The 24,574-nt window shown below is 33.6% G+C and overlaps 1 protein-coding gene across 1 annotated transcript in view; it reads left to right on the top strand.

Moving 5' to 3' along the window:
• Sesn (Sestrin) overlaps nt 1-24,574 on the top strand; it is a 273,577-nt gene that overhangs the window by 239,978 nt on the left and 9,025 nt on the right. The window lies entirely within an intron of this gene.

Below are 24,574 nucleotides of genomic sequence, written 5' to 3'. Positions count from 1 at the left end.
TTATTTAACTTTGAGTCTAACCTAATCTGCTTTTTGTCTAGCGTGATGTTTCCAATCTACCGTCGAGGTGGATGTTATTTAGCTGGGTATTAGTTAGATTTTTGAAATTTCGCACCAAAGCAAAATTAATATGGACGGTCTCTGGTCCGTATATAGATTTTGTTAAGGCCACTTGTACTTTTTCTACAGTCTTAGGTAGAGATATATATTTTGCTATGCTAACAGTGTCGTCTTCAAATGTTTCAAATGCTGTTTCTTCTATTATTGAGATATAATAGCAGTGTATAGCAGATATAGGAGGCAAAATTGGTTTAAGTGTTTAGAATATCTATTCATGCGAGACTAAATTTTCATTAGTATATAACTCCAGCAGTCGACAATAAGTTTCGCAATAGTAATTTACTGATCTTATACATTAATCCCAATTTAACATAAAATATCAACGAATGTCATGCTCGCTTTCAACCAATCACGATCCACTAAGGTCGCATTTTTGTGTAAGGTCTTTATAAAAAGAAAGGAAAATGTTCTGACGTGTTTAAATGATTGTTGTCGTTGCTTTTGACGATTTATACTCTTCCATTCCTATTCAAATGGAACACGTTCGATTTCCCGTCCTTATTCTTCGAGCACCAATCGAACTTTTTCTGGCTATTCGCTAAAACCTTCTCGAATTCGTCACAGATCCGATCATATTCTCCGTACGCCGCCGGAATCTATAATGAGATTTGTTTTATTGAAAACGGCTCGACCCGAGAGGACCTTGATTTTTAAATACAATCGTTTACATGTTTAAGTGTATTTTTTGGGTACCAGCTGGTTTTTTTTTGGTCGGTTACATAAATGATGTTAGAAATGTAATTTTCCTTTGTTTATATAACGTTCTCGATGCGTGGCTTTACACGTAACACTGTGGACAAGATGATGACAATTGATGGACAAGGGCAAACAACGATCAATAATTAAAAATGTAGTCATAAAAAGTTAAGCTCCGCTTCAGACAGGCCAAAACTTATATATCGGCACAAGTAGTAATAAGAAGGAGCAAGGTCTGGAGAATGCGTTGGGTGTTGTAAATCCTTAAAAGTTAATGTATAGGCCATTAACTTTAAAAACTATTTTATTTTACAGAAATAAATCAATATGAGAAATAGAGGTCTTTGAGCACCTTCAATCCACCTTTTGTGGCCTGACAGCTTCAGCTGCGATATTTTTGCCCGAACTACACCAAGAAACAGTTCGAGTAACTGCGAAACGGATTGCCAATCCAACGTCAATCTGTTTTCTTTTCTTTATAATTAATCTGATTCCGATTAATTGAATGAATGAGAGAACATCCAAATGATCTCCCCACTATCTTACCAATTCTTATGATATGTGAATAACAGAAACTTTTAATGTGCTTCAAACAACTACTTTATTTCAAACAAAGAAGTGGCAACTTGTTGAACTGCGATACAAAACAACTCTGAGAGCTCAAATTTATCATTAAAATATAATATATTGATACCAACATTTTAGATAAAAATACGAATCGAACACTACCAAAAATAAATAGCAATACAATCTAAATTATTAATTGAAATACATTAAATGATTCTAGCGATTTAGGCCGAAAAGGTGACGGGACTAAGACCGAAACCGACGAAAACTCGGCACCAATTTCATGTCAATTAATCCTTCCGTATTCTTGGTTGGGATCAGGTCAACCCTTAAATTAGAGCACCCCCCAAGTTCTCCAGAGTTAATGATCCGCGATTGGGTTTAATGTCGCTTCGCAGTGGGTGGGGCTTTACGGAATCTGTTTAGCCTTTGAATATCTTAAGTTTAATTATACTACACCATGGACTGTACAGAAAGGTATTTAGATGGAGAAATTGCAATTTTCGGTTTTCTTTATAGAAAATAATAAGTTGCGTATCTCGTAAACCATTAATTCGACTCCCTAGTGTCAACAATTAATGATATTGTCATGAGTCATGTCTAATGACAGAACAACAATGGAATTGTCATCCATCAGAACAAACAAAATAATACGAATAGCGTGCAATATAATACATGTTGTTGCTTCCTGTAAATGGCCTTGTCTCCACGATAATAACAGCATACACAAAACATGGTGAAGCATCATCGGTGAAGAGGAATAGTGGATAACACCCAAAGTTAACTGACAGATGCCGACAAACATTAAAAAGGTTTGTTGTCAGATAACATAAATCTGCTGCGGCAGTTCAGCAGAACTCAACACTTCAGTAATAATATTTCGACAAAACAATATGATGGGAAGCTCCACAAAGCTAACATTCATTAAAGACCTGCGATTGCAAATCTCTTTATAATCGAATTTATCTGAAAACCTGGACACTTGGTGGTAGTTGGAAGAATATGGTGATGAATCGTCCTTTACATTGTTTACTACAAACCCCAACCCCACATGAAGCTTACTATCCGAACTGCCTGCTTCCTACAGTCAAGCATGGAGAAGAGGTTCCGTTATGGCTTCCGTATTCAACTGATCATTTAATTCACATCACCGTCCAAATTACTGGGAATGAATATCTTAACATTCCCAAAGATGAAGTTCTTACTGTGACTAGCATATTGCTGCGAAAATACCAACATAACCTAAGGTAATAATACGCCCGTGCACACAGACAAAGAGGTTCAGTCTTATTTTGAGAAGCATGAGAATATCATTGAGAGTTTTATAGCAGATAGTGAGGAGTGGATTTCGAACGTCAACATCATTGAAGCAATTTTGGAGAAAGAAATACAGCAATTATACTTCAGCAGAGAAGAGTGGCAAAATACTACGAAAAGCTTGAGACATTGACTATCCGACATTGATGTATGTAAAATATTTATAGATTTATAGATTAAACAGTCTTATGGGACTTCCAACTAGGGATACCGCATAAAATAATGAGAATGATAAAAGCAACAATGATAAGGTCATACGAATCCAAAACCAGCTAATTGGCGCGTTTTATATCTCTAAAGGCTTAGAGCAAGGAGATGGGCTGGCCCTTACCCCATTTAATTTAGCTCTAGAATACCTAGTAAAGCAGGTAGACGCCGGGAAAGAAAGCCTGTTAACCAACAAGACGGTACAGCTGACTGCCTATGCAGATGACTCAATTTATAAGCCGAAAAGCAGAAGGGGCAAGTCGAGCATATTCTGAACTAGAGCTAGATGCCAACAACATCGGCTGTGGTATTAACCCAAGCAAAACAAATACTCTAATACAGAAAAGAGCCAACCAATCATAGTAGAAGACAAAATTGGGTCGGTTGATCACTTTACATACCTGGTAGTAGAACTGAACTCGGCGGATGCAGAGAAATTCGCAGAGGAATAAACATAGCCAAACAACTAACACCTAAGAACCTACACCGTAAATAATAAGCTGAGAGTCCACAAAAGAATAATCAGACCCAGCGCAAGCTATGGAAGCGAATCGTGGACCATGACGGAAAGTACAAAAAACATGCTCAACGTCTTCTAAAGAAAGATATTAAGTAAGATATTGGGACCAATTCGGGACAATAACATCTCGAGAACTAGGTCTAATCAAGAATTATATAATATGTTTAAAGTACCCTCACTCTCAGGATTCATCAATAGTACAGGTACAGTGCAGTGCTGCATATGATAGGAATGGAAAACAAGAGGTTTTTTAAGAAAACGTTTTTAAGAAGGAATTTTAAACAGTCGAATGCACGGGAAAAGGCCAGGAGAAAACACTGGGAGGATGAAAGTCAGGAGAATGCACGCGAGCTTCTGGATATGTGTGGAGATCGGCAAGAGATATGCGGGCATGGAGACAAAAAATGGACACCATAGGAAAAAGAAGAAGGGTGGCAAATCTATTTTGAAGTGTATAATAAACAAATCCGCATTAGCGCAGAAACATTAAAAAAAACATTATTTTTGTTTAACACAGTATAAATAGAACTGAAACATGAAAACAATCATTATATTCAAGTTTCCTTTGCTGAAAACTGCAAACACTACGTACGTCCTAGATTAGAACCTTAGCAACTACTCCACCATCTAATTTTTAAAGATTTTGACATGAAAACTATTTTCCTCTGGCCACGTTAATGCCGTACCGCATTAACGTTTCTCTTAGTAACCGCCGTCGTGTCCTTGACGATCTTATTGTGAACAATTAACGGCCTGTTATCACGCTATTCGTATTTGGGTCGTTCCTGTCAACGACACGTTATCGCGGACGGCCAGGGCAGTACCGAATTCGGCTCGGTTTTCATCAGACAGTCGTCTCACACGACCTACACTTTTTTTAAATATATCACTATCGGAAAACGACAACTTTTTAAATGTTATTTTCAGCTTTAGAATTCTCGATATCTTATCTCTTCGGACAATGCCATAATTCAACGACGAATCGAATGAAAAGACCAGGTCGGGTTCTAATTTGTTTGATGTTCAGCGATGCTGTCCGTGAAGCAAACATTTTTCCAGTTTTAAATGGCATTTTTTGAGAAAAACTGATACAATATGTATTAATCAAAATATTTTCCATCAGTTCCTACAACTTTTCCCATCTTTCTGACAATATGGCGATACCGTGTCGAAAGAACCATGTTGGTTTGAGAGCTACCCAAACGAGTGGTCGAGCGTTGTCATGGTTGATTTTGGGTCAATTAATCGTTATTGCTGGCCATTTTTGCTACAATACGTCATTCAATTTGTACAACTGCCCCCAGTAAATATCTACAGTAACAGTTTAATTCGGCATTAGCAACACGTAATAAACTACACCCTTTTGATAGCACCATATCCACAGCAATATTTTGTGGCGCTGAATATTCCACTTCCTGGACTAATCTATGATGTCTGGTACTTGAAATTATCATAGTAGATCCACTTTTCATTGCCACACAAAATACAATACAGAAAACTGCTTTCGAAATGGTATTTTCACTCAATTCATGTGGTAATTATATCTCTTCTTCTGAATCTCCCACCTTACATCCTATAGCATATAAATGTTTCAAAACAGTTGATTCATCAACTGTTAAGTTGCCTGAAGGTTTTTTAAAGACTTTTAGCTGGAGTTCGAGTTCAATAAGTTTTGCAATTCATTGTTTTCGAACACTTAAATCATTCAGACTGTTCTTTGTTACCAAAATCGCCACTTTAGAAGCGTTTAAACCAAAACTGACATTAAGGATTACCATAACAGCATCACCATAAGTGTTTTAGGCTCAGCTAGCTCTTTTAGACGAGCTTAAAATTTTACAAAAAAAGACCTAGTCACCAGATGAAACTAAACATTGTTTATGATAGAACATATTTTAGAAGCTGAAGAGTTCTTACGTTTTTATCAATATCCATAAATAATAAAATTGGCCTACCATTGGACTGTGTTAAAATAAAGTGTTAAAGGATGCCTTGGTTCCGTTAAATATTCCCTTTATTAAATTAATGACATCTTTTATTATATGTTATATATTGTTTTATTATATTAATACTTGGATAAATTCAGAACTAACATAATTGCTGGATAAGTACATCAGAATATATTTCCCAAATTAAAATTAAATGAGATTACTTAACTTAATGTTCAGAATAACACTTATAAAAAATACAAATTTGGTATGATTTGGTTCGCTTCAGTCTTCTGATTTCCTGCGCAATGACCTGTAGTTATATTGCAGTTTTCTTTCATGTCTTGTGGTCAAATATTGCATACTTTCGTCATTTAATTTCTAGGGCATCATAAGATTCATTGATTACGTAGCATTGAAACATTAATATTTAATCGAGGAACTTTATTTTGACAGCATTGAATTATTAACTATTTGACGACAGATGTTCGAAATAGTGTTTGTTTATTGTTGAAACGTTGGCCGTGTTGACCAGATCTAGTAGTGCTCCCAAGACACGCGAAATAGTGAAGCGTTCCACATTTTTAGCCCCTCATTAATCTTCCAGAGGACATGTAAACGATTAATGATTGTAATCCCAAAGGCAAAATGTAGAATCACTAATATACCACCATGGCAGTTAAGGAAACAAATAGTTCTTCTGCAATAAAAAGCTTCTTTAGACAAATAATCGAAGAGAACTATTCAAATCATTTTATCATCTACACGGATGGTTCAAAACGTGAGAACTTTGTGGGTGCTGCTTATACGTCTAGTCTACTCGAGAGACACTTTTGGCTTCCATCACTGACTAGCATTTTCACCGCGGAGCTGCTGGCTATATATATGGCCCTATCTGCCTTGGAGGAATCACAGATTAGCGAATCCATACTAGTAGTATCGGATTCTATGAGTTCCCTAGAGAGTTTAAGATAGGCAAGGACAGTCCACCCTCTGGTCACATACATCAGAGAGATACAGACAAAGTTACAATTTAGGGGTGTAAGAATAACATACCTCTGGGTCCCCCTCCCATAAAGGAATATCTGGAAATGAAAGAGCCGACCATCTGACAAGTAGGGAAGAGTGGTCGATCAAGTTAAACGAACTGTTTAGCAAAAAAGATGCCAAAGTCTATATGAAGGGCCTAAATAGGCAATTGACCCAATGAGAATGGGACCTTCTCATAAAAAACAATAAATTGTGAGAAGTCAAGAGGATCTTTTATCAATCTCAAGACGATAATAATATCAGTAGACACAAGTCAAGCGTCTTCGCACGACTGCGAATGGGGCACTGTAGACTGATACATGAATATTTGTTGAAGGGACAGAGCCCGCCCTTATGTGATTTATACCTGATTCAACTTAGCCTCAGACACATCCTACTAGACTGCCAAAAGTATGATGATTTGAGGAGAGAACTTGAGATGCCGACAACACTGGAACAATTAGTCCAACCTGAGCAGCTGAATCTGCTGATTGACTATCTAAAGACCGTAGACCTACTTCAACACTTGTGACATACATTTATTATTGTGTAATTGAAAAATGTTATTGTATATATTCTACTGTGTAGTATTTTAAGCTGTTAATGTTCATATAATGTATTGTAATTCACCCTAAATAACCCAAGAGGCTGACGGGTTTAAATAAATAAATAACCTGAAGCATTATATTATTGATACTAAGCAATACTATTTTAATTTTATTAAATTAACTATACTAATTGTTATTCTATGTGGTTGCACATAAGAAAGCATTATTTCAAATCCAGGCGGCGATTTGAATAACACGGCAATTATTTAAATGTGCTGTAAATGAGAGAAACAAACAAATGGTGGCTTTTTACATGCATAATGTATGCCATTTTACATTGTTTACAGCGGAAAGGGTAATTAGTAATGCATCTAAGATCGCTAATTGAGTTCTTATGAAAATGTTACGGGCGCTGAATTAAATTGAAAGAAATCATTTCTGTCTTCCTGACATTTATGGTTCTTTATCTGTGTGTACTTTATTCTGTAGTTTTTATACTGTAGGGTTCCGGTCTAAGAAAAAAAAATGTTTTTGTTATAACTCTTCTTCTGGATTCTTGAGACCTTCTGTATAAAAAAATTGCTTTCCTCCGCCTAGTTGGCGCTTTTTTAGTTCGTATACTCATAATAGTCATTTTGTAAACTTAGTATTTTATAAACATTCAAAAAGTGTTAATTTTTCTCTAGAATGTTCATTAAACTTATTTTCAATTATCGAAAATTATATATAGTCAGAACACATATTTATTTTTTATTATTGTTAAAGTTATTTCACTCAAGTTCAACATCTACTGAACCGATTTACTTAGAATGTGGTGCGAACCTCCACTATACATTCTTCTATCTTGTCAAAGATCAACGTAATCTCCATCAAGAGCCACTCAATCGTGAAGTGATGGATGCATGTTTCATCCATTGTCACATATCGACGTAAAAACTACGATTTGTTACGTTTAAACATGGCCAAACATTACTAAGAATCATCAACACGTTCATGCAATATGAAACCAATACGTTCTTTTGATATTTCTATAATGTTAGCTACCTCCCGCAGTTTCTCTTTTCGATCATTCAAAACAATTTTGTGGTTTTTTTTATGTTTTCTGGTGTTACCACCACCTCATACCATCATCGGTATCTCTACGACCAAGTTTGAAGTCAGTAAACCAACGTTTTATTGCAGTTTCTGATGGAATGGAGTCATTAAAACACGAAATTATGTTTGATCCATTATTTTGAAAGTAACAGAAGTAATGTCAGTTTTAGCACAATAACTCACAAACTTATGAGTAGAATAACCTGAAATTTTAATAGCTTTCTTTTGAAGGTTAGTACTAATTTAAAAAGTGGTGAATGTAATAAAACTAGCGTCATGTATATGTTAGGCCCGTGTCTTAAAAAATTATATTAATCGAGAACTTGATTTTGCAAAGAACCGTCATTTTATTTGATTAATTTTTTTAACTTTGATAGCATTACATGTCTGATAGTTATACCAGACAACGGGCAAAAGATGTTTGAAATTTATATAAATAAAGATACATATTTTGAAAAACAGAATAAAGTGTCTCTAACACATTAAATAAACGGGATAAAATAATTCACGTTTTTAACTTCAAAACTTCTTCAAAATAACTAACCATAATTATAACTAAAGTAATTACCATTGAGAAAATTATTATTAATCAATCTTAAAAAACTGTTAAGCTTATATTAGAACATGTACAGAATTTGCTATATATCTGCCTTAATCTGTATGGTAATGTCTTCCACGTTATTATTGTGGTAGAGTCCTCGAGTAATGTTAAAATTAAATATTTATACAGCTAAAACATTGATAAATGATTCAAAATATTTGTCGAAATACTGTGCTCAAATAACAGCGCAGATTTGTTTACGGGTGATGTAATTTTGTTTGCTCCAAGTTTTGTCAACGTTTATTTATCGGTAACAACAAGCAGTTCTAGACTGAGTGATAAACTGATTACGAAACTGAGAAAATGTTATTACGATTGCTTGATCCAGTCATCGTCAGATCTCGGCCAGCTACCAATACCACTCAGATGTGAAGGCGCTTGCAGTTTCCGATGTTGGCAATGGCCGTCATCGTCCTCCAACATCGATACATTTTATTAATTCCAAACTGGATAAAGTAATTCTATTTTTAAATCGCCCAAGGACGAAAAACAACATCGGGATGTTGTAATATCGATATTTTTTTATTTCAATGTTTTCCATCGGTTTAAGCTCGACCTCGGGCGCGCATATATTTTCGCTATCCCCCCATCGGACAGTGAGTGTTCGTATTATTTATGCGTTACGTATTTGTGAATATTTGAGAGCAAAGACCACGGCGTTTCGTTCTAATTTTTTTTCGAATATCGAGTCAGAAGAGAAGCAACTCGGAGATTTACAAGACCAATTATTACCTCCTATCAAAAATGATCGAAATGAATGGGTTCGACGAAACGATGAGGAAGCTGAATGATTCGCAGAACATTTAGTTCATATATTCTAACCGAATCATATAGAATGTACAATAGGTATAAATCCTGTTTCAATCAGCCCAATGTAGCTATGCATCTGATTTCTCCATTGGAAGTTGCCACAGAAATCGACAACAACCTCAATCTTAGAGAAGGCTCAGAAATTGCTACGTAATTAACAAATAGCTGCACGATTTCACCTTAAAATCCGAAATAAGGTTGCTTAATCAATGAAGCGTGGAAGCAATACAACTATTGGACATCACGCAGGAAATCAGAAGATTGAAGCGAACTTTTGCTTAAGTAGTTTAGTTTTATTTTAATTTCAGAGATACATACTAATGTATTAATGCAAGTACAACAGAACAGTAGTAATATAATTTGTAAATTAAGATTGAACTAAGCATATCTAATGTAAGATGTAATTAATAAAAAAAGGTTCGTTATCTAGTTGTCTAGTATTGCTATCACCAATTTTGGGGCTTTTACCCATGAAATCAGTTCACCACATATTAAACTATGTTCTTTACTCTTTATAAACTTTATTCACCAATTTAATTCTACATATTATGACTTATTTCTTATCTGTTCACGCGGTTTTTTCCATTTTTTCCACACCATATTTCTTAATTTTTAATATCTCTCTTCGAAATCTTACTCGTTTATATAGTCTTTGAAACCACATGCTTCCATTTCAATGTAAATAAATCTTCCACATTCCAATTCAAAATATATATTCAGCTAGCCAACGTCCAAATAGGTGAACTATTGCCCAAACAGCTCTATACACTCTCAGGACTATAAAGCTCCAAATGTTTTAATTAGTCAGCTCCAACAGCTAATTAACCTTCAAATATTCTTCCATCAAATAATTCCATACGGTTCCAGGGAACTTTTTAATTAATTAACTTGCAATTAATTAATTACCACTAAATGTTCATTCTTCAGTGGCCAATGCCTTGTGGACTGGTCCCTGCTCAGGAAGACCAAATTTGTTTCATATGGTTGTTTCCACTACCTTTTTTCATTACATCTTCATTGGATACGCTTAGTACACTCTTAATTATAAATTAATTTATTACTACTTTTCATTATAGCTATAGTTTACACTAAAGGTACACACTTTATATAAGTACTTATGGTTTGGTTCGCTTCAATCTCCTGACATCCTACGCGCTGTAATTTTAGTAATCTTCTTTCGTGTTTCAAGGCGAAATCTTGGATAACTTCGCAAATCCATTTAATTTCCAGGTCATCGTGCAATTCTTCGTTGTCTACGTAGCGATAGGCATTTGTAATCAATCGAAGAATCTTGTTTTGACAGCGTTGGATGACTAGTTGGTTGGAATTTTTAATGCAACCTTATATTTGCACCCCAAGGTTGTTGAGAGTATCTTCCGACTAACCAGTATAGTTGTTTTATTTTGGTTCTAATGTGTTTTGCTTTTTGTCTAACATGATGTTGTTTCCACTACATGGTGAAAAAACAAACCACGTTTTCTCTTTCTAACTACAAAATATCGCACACCAATACTCTGAATATATTGAGTTCTTTTCTACTATATTGTCTTTATAACCAACACATTTCGTCCGACTTGAAGGACCAATTTGCTTTGATTTAACATGTCCTTGTATAATAATAATAATTTACTATGTACTGATAATTGTGATTTTATACCAATTTTTATACAACACCAGTTCTTTCTTTTTGTTTTTAACAGTTTCATTCCAGTGGAGTTTTGCACCAGAGTCATTTCAAGATAGTTAGCGTTATTGCTATATGGAATGATAATATTATATATTATTTTTGGTATTTGTGCGGTCAGAATATATGTGAAATGCACACGCATTTTTTTCTAAAAAATGTTTTCTTAGTAAATCTCAATATTTTATTAAAATTTATATTTTTCTCAATAATTGTGAATTATTACTTACGTCAACATCAATTTCTAATAGCAACCTATTGCCAATCGTATATTCTGTTAGCTTTTAAGAAAAATCAAACCAAAATGGTCAGATTCAATTTTTCTTTGTTCTTAAGTACATGCGACTCAGTTTTATATTATGTTTTTGTATTTCTTTAATATTTGAGGATCTTTAAAATTATTTATCATTATTTAATAGTTTAAAAATATTATAGATTTAGTTAATATTTTATTTATTTTTCACTTTTGTATATATTCTTATTTAATAACTTTAATAACTACATGTTTGTAAACACCATTATAAGCAGCAGGATTGAACCCGCGAATATCGCAACAGTGGGTGGACCGTCCTGTCGCCTTTACCACCGCGCCAACCAAGCCGGCAACATTACATTACGCGAGACAGCAATAACCTTTACCAAATATACCCAATCCGTCAATCCATCTTTTTTTGTTTTTGGTCTCTCGTCCAAACAGATGATATCAACATAACGTCATGGAAAAAATGTGCTACATAATTTTTTAAATTAATAGCTTCAGTGCAAAACAAAACGCAGCGGTAACTGTAGGTGGCATCATCTTTTATGCTAGTTCAATGATTGATACTCATTGGGAGTTGGTTACCGTCCAATCTCTCATCTATTTTTGAGATTAAAGGAGATAAGGCAGATATATGAACACAATTATCTTATTAGCGGGCGAAAAAAATTTAATAAATCAACAAGCTTGCGAAATTTATTTACTTCAGAGTTTAGCGTGTATTCGAAATTTATTTTGAAATTATTTACAGAGAAAGTAAACAAAGTTTTAAGGTCGATCTTTTTTTTATTGCCATTTATAAAAATATAATCTGCTTTTTTATACTCGATCATCTGTAAAAAAAATTACTTTTATACAAAATAAATAGATGTTTTTTATTAATCATATCGAAGTCTCTACGAAAGTACATAGATTTTTGGTGTCTTATATTGAAGTTGGATCTAATTTTTGATACCATAATTTTAATAAGCAGGAATTCGAAATTTTATTAATTCTAATTAATGGAAATACCTACTTAGTTACAGTTTATTGACAGATCAATTGAAAAGCGCGACCTACCATAGTAAAACAAATTTTTTTGGCAAAATTAGTTTTCTTTTATTCAACATAATTCCCTTCAAGGGTGATACACTGATTATAGCGACCCTCCAACTTTTCAATACCATTTTGGTAGTACGATTTGTCCTTTGCTTCAAAATAGGCCTCAGTTTCTCCGATCACCTCTTCATTCGACGAAAATTTCTTCCCAGGGAGCATTCTTTTGTGATCTGAGAACAGCAAATAGTTGCTGGAGGGCAGATCTGGAGAATACGGTGGATGAGGAAGCAGTTCGAAGACCAATACATGGATTTTTGACACGGTCCTTTGTCTTAGTGAAGCAGCATTTCCTCTGTCTTCAAATGCGACCATTTTTCGGTGATTTCGTCTTTTAAACGGTCCAATAACGCTATGTAATAGTCGCTGTTGATGGTCCTTCTTTTTTCAAGGTAGTCAATGAAAATTATTCTATGTGCATCCCAAAATACAGACGCCATAACCTTGCAACAGTCGGCTGCGTTTTACCACGCTTTGGAGCGGGTTCATCGTGTTGCAGTCCACTCGGATGACTGTCGATTGGACTTCGGAATGAAATGATGGAGCCATGTTTCATCCATTGTCACATATCGATGCAAAAATTCGGATTTATTACGCTTGATCATCTTTAAACACTGCTCCGAAACATCAACTCATCGTTATTTTTGGTCAAAAGTGAGCTCGCGCGGCACCCACTTTGCACAGGGCTTTCTCATACCCAAATATTCGTGAATGATATGATGTACACGGTCAGTTGATATCTTTAGAGTGTCTGCTATTTAATTTAATTTCAATGTACGGTCATTCAAAATCATTTTATGGATTTTTTAAAATCTTTTCGTCGGTAACAACCTCTTTTAGGCGTCCACTGCGTTCACCGTCTTCGGTGCTCATTTCGTCACGTCTAAACTTAGCATACCAATCCTTGATGTTTGATTTTCCTGGGGCAGTGTCCGGAAACTGGGCACCAAGCCAAGTTTTTGCTTCAACTGTATTTTATCCCTTCAAAAAGCAATATTTTACCAACACGCGAAATTCCTTTTTATCCATTTTTTACAATAACAAAAGTTGTTTCACTCAAAAGGCTAGAATTCACAAACCAGTAATCCGACAGCTATCAAATTTATACACGCATCTTTTGAGGGTTAGGGCTAACTAAAAAATATATATGAATTTAATTGTAGTAGCGCCATCTATGTGTCAGACCGAATACTTTTCAATTAAACTGTTATAATTTTATACAGTTTTAGGAAAAATAACTAGTAACCCATAATAATAATAATTAATTAAAATTTTATTTTAAAATAGAATATTAATATATGTCGTATTTTTCTTGTCTTCGTACTTTTTTCATACTACTATTGAGTGTTTTATACGAATTTATATTTTTATTAATAGCTTGAGGATGGTTACTTATGTCAACAGTAATTGTATTATCTGTTGTTCACCTGTTGGTCTCTTGTTTTATGGTTAAATACCAAATTTTAATACAAATAAAAAAAATTAAATATATTTAAAATAATATTTTTGTTATTGTTTTATTCAAACATATATTATTGTTTCTACTTTTACCATAGTTACATATACTAAAAGTTGAGTTTCTTTATCGTTTATTGTATTATATTTTAGTAATATCAAGTATTTTGAAGTAGAATTAGTCTACAACTAGTTACTTATGTTTTATGAACAGTTAATTCTGTTATTTTTGACATTTTTCTTTACAAAATTGCTTTTAAAATATTAGAAATATTTCTAGAAAACGAAAATATTTTTGTCACAAAGAATTGCTTAAGTAACACTGCTATGTTATAGATAACTAGGCATATTTGCATACAACATTGTTTTCTAATGGAAGTACATCATTTTTGTACCATTTTTATGTCATAATCAGTTCCCAGTTATTAATAGTATTATTCAAGTAAGAATTCCCACATGACTATATGATATATTAAATATATATATATATATATATATATATATATATATATATATATATATATATATATATTTAATAATCGTCAACCCAATTTTTTTCAATTTTTGGAATATCTTAGTATATAAGCTTCCTTTTTACCGACTGGGAAAAACAAAAATATATATAAATAATTATGGGAAAATTACAATTTTTATTACATCTTAAATTCTTACATTTAAGCTACTCTCGATACAGGCTCTCATACAGCTTTTAAACCAGAAAACGCAGAAGTTCATCAGTAATGAAGTATTATGAATTATTTTTTTTACATATTACAATAATAATGCTTAGTAAAATCTTAATTTATAAAATTAGTTTATTACTATTATTGTATCAACTTCGCTAAACACAACAGTATACCTTCTTCAGTATACCTGAAAATGAAACAAAAATGTTATGTCAGGACTTTGTAAATAGGCAAAGCTATTTCAGCTTCAATATTGGTATAAGCTGAAGTCTCCATTTCTGGAATTTGTTGTTTGATAATTAATTACCATCATTAGATTAGCCTACGTTATTTTTATTTTACGATTTTTTTTTGGGTGGTCATTATTAATTACGATTTTACTAAAAATTTTAATGGCCTCTTCTCCATATTTGTAGAGGCTGCAATACAAGATTAATCTGTTTATATTTCAATGTAGAATTTGCAAAAAATAATATCAACAACCCATTAACACTATCAAAGCTGATAAACGCAAAATGTTAAAGATCAGTATAAATATAAACACGAAGGTTTTATCGTTTTATAATTTCTGGTTTTGGTACAACAATACGAGCTCCAGTGGCCAAAACCGTTGGAACTGGGTGTTCTTTATAAAAAAAAATCGATATTTTTAAGTGGATATTCCTATTTTGTATTTTGTAACTTATTTGTTCATGGAACGTTGGGTTTGTTCCGCATTACATTGTCATAATTTATACCTTTTTAATGGATTGTCTCCATATTAGGTCGGTTACAATTTTGCTTTTATTTAAATCGCTTTATATTTATAGTACTGTGAAAAGAAGCTTAACGATAGTCTGTTCGAATTAGTAGGTTAGTTTTGATATTTTTCGATTATTATTAAGGATTCATGTCTCAGACATTTGGAAGATGGCGGAAATTATAATGATCCCAAAATCTGGGAAGTCACCAAACGAAATAAAATCCTATAGACCTATATCACTGCTGCCAGTAATATCTAAGGTTTTTGAAAAACTCCTGTTGAAAAGAATAAAACCGATCATAGAGAGAAGAAACCTAATACCAACACACCAGTTTGGGTTTATTAACAAACACTCAACAATTGACCAGGTCCACAGAATAACAGATGCTCTTGAAAAAGCCTACAAAAGTCAAAAAGTATGCTCAGCTATATTCTTAGATGTAGCACAAGCCTTCGATAAGGTTTGGCATGAAGGCCTTGTTCATAAACTACAGAAAATGCTACCAAAACAACACACCAAACTATTAAAATCATACATTACAACCAGAATGTTTAGAGTCAAACAAGAAGAAGCTTACTCTACAATAAAAGAAGCTAAAGCAGGTGTACCGCAAGGAAGTATACTGGAACCAATGCTTTATCTACTCTACATTTGTGATATACCACAAATGGAGAATATTACGATTGCTACATTTGCTGATGATACTGCGATTAAAGCTGTCTGAGACAATAGTGAAGAAGCCTCGCGAAAATTACTACAGGCAAGTGACAATATACATAATTGGACACAAGCTTGCAAAATAAGAATTAATGAAAGTAAATATGTACATGTGCATTTCACCTATAAACAGACCGTACAAGCATCAATAACATTAAATAACACTATCATTCCATATAGCAACAACGCTAAATATCTCGGAATGAATCTCGATGCAAAACTTCGCTGGAAAGAACATATAAAGAAGAAAAGAAAATAATTGGATTTGAAATATAGGCAAAATGTATTGGCTAATAGGAAGAAAATCACAATTATCACTACATAATAAATTGCTATTATATAAGCAAATATTGAAACCTATATGGACATACGGAGTTCAGTTATGGGGATGTTCTGCAAAGAGTATCATAAATAAAATACACATTTTTCAGAACAAAGTCTTGAGAGGTATTGTGGGTGCACCCAAATACTATAGGAGTGATTACCTACATCGAGACCTTCAGATACCCACAATCAGGCAAGAAATCAAGAGAATTGCAAGGGGGCATGAGAAAAGATTCCATTCTCATACGAATACTGAAATATTGCAACTTTTGAATACCACCAGAACAGGACACAAACTCAAAAGAATCAAACCATCTGATCTTGTGTAGTGTTGTTTAGTGAGGTGGATATATTAAAAAATTCAACAGTGACATGTATAAACATTATTTCACCAAAGACTGAGTTAGGGTCGATGGATCCTCCTAGTTATATACCTAGATTTAAGTTAGCATAAAGACAATTTGTAGGTTAGACGGAAACGACTGATAACAAAGTATTAATTAAATAATTTAAAAAAAATTATTAGGGATTTTATTGTTTACATAGGTTCAAAGCTGTCTTTTCTTTTAAAAAAATAGTTATGTAAATGTTTGATTTTTCGAAAACCAAACCTATGGTAATCAACGAAGAACTGCACAACGATCAATAGAAAACAAATGGATACACGAAATGATCCAAGAATTCGCCTTAAAACATGAAATAAGGTCGCAGCAACGTGGAAGTAGCACTGCTACTGGACAATACGCAGGAAATCAGAAGATTGAAATGAAATTCTTAACTTTAGCTTAGACAGTTGGTACTTTATAAATTAAACTATAAATGAGAATTTCAGCTAGATTAGGTGTTGTACATTTTGTACATTTTAATACATTTTAATTTTGGTAATAAATAAAAAAAAACTTGTGATCTAGCCACGTAATGAATTAAAATAGATTCCTGAAACCATTAAATAATATTTGATAACAACATAATAACAATAGCAGAATATTAAAGACGTATGTAAATAATCTTAAAGTGTAACAATGAAGTGTTATTGAATTTATAAATATATATAAAAATTCTTTCTTGCAATATTACCATATATACACATGGTTTGAAGTCCTATCTGCGTAAAGTTGAGGACACGGATTAGTCTCTTTCAAAAAGAATCTGTGGATAGACACATGCTATAATTATTTTCTGGTTCTTGTTAGAGATTCTACTGATTCAAATAAACATCTTACGTCATATTTTTGTTTTCAATAAGTAGGAATCATAATTACAAATTGCATCTTGCATAAACGATGTTCTTCCATATTTGTATCTATAGTCTTCTGACCTGAAATGCTAAGAACAAACCTTTCCGTACTTATATAGGAACTTGGACTGTCCATGTGTATGTAATTGTTCTTCTTTAACCTATATTGATGACATTTGATTGTGTGTGTTGCTGTAGATTACATAATGGCTTGAACGGCATATTTTTAGACTAAGTTATTCTTCTTCTACGGATTTTAATGATCCGTTCAGACTCACCCATTCCGTTCAAATGTTTACAATTTCCAATTCGCAAAACCCATGTTTTACTCACGGCCAATTATATATTGCGTACTCAGGGGTTGGCAGATCATCAAGTTTACTCATCTATACCTCTCGGAGATTATTATATTATTATATTATATTATTTATCAAATCGCCAGAAAGAAAACCAAAATTTAATTCACGTTAAGATCAGTATTAAATATATATGTAAATATTTATTTTTTGGTACATAATATACCTGTTATGAAAATGACATGAGGTTTTACTTTCTCGTTGTTAATTAAAACAGTTTTAAGTTTCTATATAAAACTTTTAAGCTTATAATATACAGATACGTATAGCTACACAGTTAATCAAGCTATGATAAGTGTACGTCAGGTATTTTTATATTTTTTATTTATTACAGGTAGGGTAAAAAGCCCGCTACCATTTTGATTGCGCGCCCTCTTGATTATGCGATGTTTATCTCAGTTTCGTTTTAACCATTGGGTTGTGTAGGTGTCCAGATTTTATTATGGATAGATATACGCCACAAGAACGAGCAGAAATAGTGACAATATTTATTGAAAATAATCGTTCCATTATTGCCATTCAGCGGAAATTGCGTCAAAAATATCCTAATCGTTCAGAACCTCACAAAACCATCATTTATTGTTTACATGCAAATTTTCGACAGTATAGTAGGACAGCAAACAGGCCTCGTTCTGGAAGACAACGGACGTTTCATAACACTGACAATGTGGCTCTGGTGCGCGGTAGTGTTGCAGAATCTCCAAAAACATCAATTCGGAGACATGGTTTCCAGTTACACATTTCTGCACGCAGTTTAAGGCGAATTTTGAAAACTGATTTGAAAATGTTCCTGCACAAAATTCAATTAGTCCAAAAATGGCTACCGAGAGATCCTGATCAACGAGTTGAGTACAGTAATGCAATCCTAGGGCTGTCTGGTGAAATTTAAGATGTTTCGTCTAAATTGATAATGAGCGATGAAACTCATTTTCTTCTCAGTGGCCACGTCAATAAACAGAACAGTCGGTTTTCAATTCATTCAACAATTCATGAAACATCATTACTTCCACTAAAAAACAACTGTGTGGTGTGGTATTCATGCTGGAAACATCATTGGTCCCTATTTTTTCGAAAATGATCAAGGTGGTGCAGCTACTGTTACTGCTGAACGGTACCAGAACATGATTCGAAATTTTCTTGTGCCTGGAATAGAATAGAATGGACTAGAGGACATGTGGTTTCAGTAAGATGGGGCCATAGCACACAGCTCGTTCAACAATTTAATTATTGAATGACGTTTTTCCGCGAAGACTAATTTCGGGAAGTGGCGATTTAGCACGACCAGCCATATCTTCGGATTTAAGGGCACCAGACTTTTTCTTTTGAGGTTTTTTAACATCAAAAGTTTGTGTCAATAAGACCCAAACGATTCAACATCTTAAAGACAATATTCGTCACGAAATTGAGGAAATTCAGCCTCAGACGTTGCAGGATGTCATGAAAAATGCATTAAAAAGAGCCGAAAATTACATACTTTTCTTTGAGTAAAGTTATAGGCAATTAAAATGGTAGCGGGACTTTTGCCCCACATTGTATTTTCACCAAAACGGCCCAAACAATTACAACATATTTAAAATAGTTTGATGTTCGGATTTAAAACGTTTCAACACATAAATAGACAGAAATAATTAAGAATAAGTAAGTAAAAACAACTTTTGATAAAAAGTTGGTAATCTTCGCGAAATTTCAAGTATCTGAAATATTCTTCATGTTTCATTATTCATTTATAAGCGAGATCGAATATTTATGAACAGCGAGACGTTTCCTGCGAATCTCCTTTCCGGACGACAGTCTTTTATTAATTACCGAAGAATATTTATAACCTTTCGTGTTTTTAATGGACTTCCTCCATATTTGATCGCTCGATTCGAAACGAGATGAGGCGCGTGTGTGGTTGAAATCGTTTTAATTTCATTTGCAAATCGGCAGTTAATCGTTTTGTTTACTGGCGAAACTGGAACGCGTAAATTAATTACAAGGTACCCAAAAAAACACTGTTTCGGCTGAAGACGGTTATTTTCATATAACGAAGGCAAGGAAGCGAGAGTTTTTTAGTTTTCCTCCTGGATACATAATACAGTCTCCGGAAAAGTCTCCCTTTTAGGTTCATATTTTTTTTCGTACGAACGCCTCGATGGATCTGAATTTATTCTTTTTTTTTGTTAAGCATTTTGTCGGCACGTGTACTTTTTATGTTAGGTTCGTTTTTGTGTTATATATATAAAAATAACGTATAAAGCCAGAGTTTTCACATGGAAAAATACTACCAATGATAGTTGCAAGATATTCTAATGGTATTTGTTTATTTTGTCTGAAAAATTTCCGGTCAAATAAATATAACAATACACCAGTTTTCCCTTTAGTATTAGTGAGTTATTCAGTGTATGCACAGTGTATTATGAAAATGGGTGCGCTTACAATACTTCCCCAGACATTGTTTTGAAAAATTTTTATTAGATTTATATTACTTTTCTCCAAACATCCCCATAATTGCTTGCTTGTTTAATAATTTTGATTTTCCTCCAAATAACCATTAAAATTTCCTATATTAAGGAAACAATAAAAATGTGAAACAAAACCAAACTAAATCGAAATGTTATTCATTTTATTTAAGTCCATAGAGAGGAAAACCTAATACCAACACACCAGTTTGGGTTTATTAATAAGCATTCAACAATTGACTAGGTCCACAGAATAACAAATGTTATTGAAAAAGCCTACGAGAGTAAAAAAGTATGCTCAGATATATTCTTAGATGACAAGCCTTCGATAAGATTTAGCATGAAGGTCTTGTTCATAAACTACAGAAAATATTATCAAAATAACACACTACTGTACAATAAAAGAAGTTAAAGCAGGTGTTCCACAAGGAAGTGTACTGGGACTAAGGCATTATCTACTCTACACTTGTGATATACCACTAATGAAGAATATTACGATTGCTACATTTGCTGATGATACTGCGATTATAGCTGTCTGAGACAATAGTGAAGAAGCCTCACGAAAATTACAACAGGCAAGTGACAATATACATAATTGGACACAAGCTTGGAAAATAAAAATTAATGAAAGTAAATATGTACATGTGCATTTCACCTATAAATAGACCGTACAAGCACTAATAGCATTAAATAATACTATCATTCCACATCGCAACAGCGCTAAATATCTCGGAATGAATGTTGATGCAAAACTTCGCTGGAAGGAACACATAAAGAAGAAAAGAAAAGAACTGAAATTGAAATATAGCAAAATGTACTAGCTAATTGAAAGAAAATCACAATTATCAGTACATAATAAATCGCTATTATATAAGCAAATACTGAAACCTATATGGACATATGGAGTTCAATTATGGAAATGTTCTGCAAAGAGTAACATAAATAGAATAGACATTTTTCAGAACAAAGACCTGAGAGGTATTGTAGGCGCACCCAAATACTATAGGACTGATTACTTAATAATTACTACTAAATACTATGTCCCTATGGTCTACAAAGGCTGGCGCTTTGAATGAAAGTGTATAGATTCTTAGTCTCTTGAAAAGTGTTTCGTTGATGTAGTTTATAGACCAATGTTCTTGTAATTACCGTTGTAGTGCCTTGTATGTGATCAAGGTAGTGACCATTTATAATATTTTCATATTTATTTGTATTTTATTTGTCGAAAATTAAATGTATTTCTTGCAAAATTCGATTTTTTCCAAATTTCTATACTAGCATACACCATTAACGGATCTATGACCTCATTTTCTATGTTGTTTGTAGACAGTGTACTCTTAATTCAAACAATTCGCGAGTTACGCAACCGCCGGTTGGTCGTCGCCTAGCCTCACGCCGTTTCCCACAACAAAAAAAAAACAATAAAGCATCGCGGACGTTGTCACCAGGACTCTCTCCGGCTCCGAAAACCACTCGCACCACCATCACCGCCCGCTTTGACCTAATACGAACGGCGTTACGTCACCGTCCGCGGAGAATTAACAGTAAACAGTGGAAGGTCGAAGTGTTCCGCCGTATCAATGGTGACTTTGATTTTCGGTATCAATTGTGTTTTTTTGTCTGTTTCTCTTTATTTTCGGTCAAACGAGCGAGATCTGGTCCGAATTGGACGACGAGAGAGAGAATAAAACGCGGTTTTATCGTGACGGGCCGTCCGCAGCCTTGACTTTTGCATGAATTATTACGCCTCGGAGAAGGACAAGACGCTTTAAAACTCTTTACAGCCTCGTAAATATCTTTAAATTATTCATTTCGATTTTCATCTTTTATGGAAGACATATACATTTTATATATGTAGCAGTTTTTAAATATTCATAACGACGCCTTCAGCGCATTCACCATACCACTCAGGCGTATCCACCATAAGGGCGCAGTTTAACCATTTCAAAATATAAGAGGCACTTTTTCGCATGTTTCAGTTGGCGCATTCACCATATAATTCTTATCACTTTTAACTCTTATCAGATTCATAATTTAAATGTCTATGTTTCTATATGCATGTGGAATGATATGCGGTCTTTTTCCACCGTTTGTGAAGCTGCTCCGAGATTCGACAATCATTTTTTTCGCACATTATTGTCGCCCATTTTTCACCATCCGTTCATTCGTTTCAAAATTGTTCGTTCGTTTCAATTCACGAGTGGTAGCTTAGTACAGTTTTAATTAATGTAGAACATTGTTTTGAACTTCGTTTTGCATCCAGTCATGCAAAAGATTGGATGATGGAATTTTTTTTTATAACATCTTTATTAGATACGCTTAGTACAATCTTAATTATTATTATTATTACAATTAATGTATTACTACTTTTCCTATGTGCTTGGATTAATTAACAAGCAAGACGAGTGCGGGAAAATACATCAGTATGTATTCCTCAATTATAAAATTATAATTATTTATTAATTATTAACTTATAGCTTATAGTTTACACTAATAATACACACTAAATGTTCACACAAGTTCGTATGGTTTTGTTCATTTCAATCTCCTGACATCCTGTGCGCTGTCCAGCAATTGTATTGCTTCCACGTTAGAATGATTTAGTAATCTTCTTTCGTGTTTCAAGGCGAAATCCTGCACAACTTCGCAAATCCATTTGATTTCCAGGTCATCGTGTAGTTCTTCATTGGTTACATAGCGATAGGCATTGGTAATCAATCGAATAATCTTGTTTTGATAGCGCTGTATGACTAACTGATTTGAATTTTTAGTGCAACCCCATATTTGCACCCCATAGGTCCAAATTGGCTTTATAATTGTATTATAGATCAACCTCTTTGATTTTAGATCAAGTTGAGAATATCTTCCGACTAACCAGTATAGTTGTTTTATTTTGGTTCTAATGTGTTTTGCTTTTTGTCTAACGTGATGCTTCCAATTTAATCTACCGTCAAGATGGATTCCAAGGTATTTTGCTGATTCTGCTTGAGCAATCGGGCATCCATTGAGTGATATAATTAAGTTTTTATTATTTCGCCTTAATGCAAAATTAACGTGGACAGATTTGGAGCTATTAAGTTGAATTTTCCAATCTTTTGTCCATTTGTAGATTTTGTTGACTGCCACTTACACTTTTTCTATTGCCCTAGGCAGAGATATATCTTTTGCCATAATAACTGTGTCATCAGCAAAGGTTCCAAGAAGTGTTTCTTTTGTTGTTGGAATGTCAGCAGTGTAGAGCAGATACAGGACGTTACCTTGTGGAACTCCAGTCGAGATATTTTTGAATGTCGAGAACGCCATTTCGTGCGATACTCTAAATTTTCTTCCGAATAAATATGACTCCAGCAATTGACAATAGTTACGCGGTAACAATTTGCTAATCTTACAGGATGATGGAAATGATTGAAAACTGTTTAATGGTCGCTGTTTAGTTCCATGGTGATATCGGAAGGTAAACTCCATGAGTTTCTCTCTGAATTTTTAGGAAGTTCATGGGTTTTTCTATCAATTTGCCGACAACAGTGAGGTTCGTTTAACATCGACACTTCCGAAACAACAACGAAAAACTGATACTGGCGCTTAATTAAACATTCGTTACCAGAAAAACAACTCAACTTTTGATAAACATGCACTGCATTTTCTTTGTGTGAAGTAAAAATGCAAAATAAACCAACAATGGCCTGCAATCGCATTTTGCAAACGCAATAAAATATCATTTCATCGGATAAGTATTGCCAGAGATATGCCATCTTAAAACCATCAAAAAAGCGAAATTACTTTTTCCCCTACCTTATTACAATCGACCCAAAACAATGGATACTATTTTGGGAGAGCAAGATCTATTTACTAGATTTAGAAGCTCTATATATCTATAAATATATATTTTTTAATATAACATTAAGCGCATTCACCATATACCCAAAAGGGGTGCGTTCACTATTTTATTGAAGAACTCAGTCCAGCTAACTTATCACATAATATTAATTTCTAACTAATGTCAAACTCATAATTTTTATGTGGATATAATATTAATAATAACAGCAATTTAAATACGTCGATAATTTTATTATTATTTTATTTGGCGCATTCACCATTTTACAATACTTACAACAATATCTACATATTGCGGATCGTAC

Source organism: Rhynchophorus ferrugineus, unplaced genomic scaffold (genome assembly GCF_030347505.1).
Source record: "Rhynchophorus ferrugineus isolate W39M unplaced genomic scaffold, kcgeb_rfMv2 rfM10, whole genome shotgun sequence".
NCBI classification, from domain to species: domain Eukaryota; kingdom Metazoa; phylum Arthropoda; class Insecta; order Coleoptera; family Curculionidae; genus Rhynchophorus; species Rhynchophorus ferrugineus.
The sequence above is the reverse complement of the archived record's forward strand: the minus strand, read 5'-3'. Positions and strand labels throughout refer to the sequence as shown.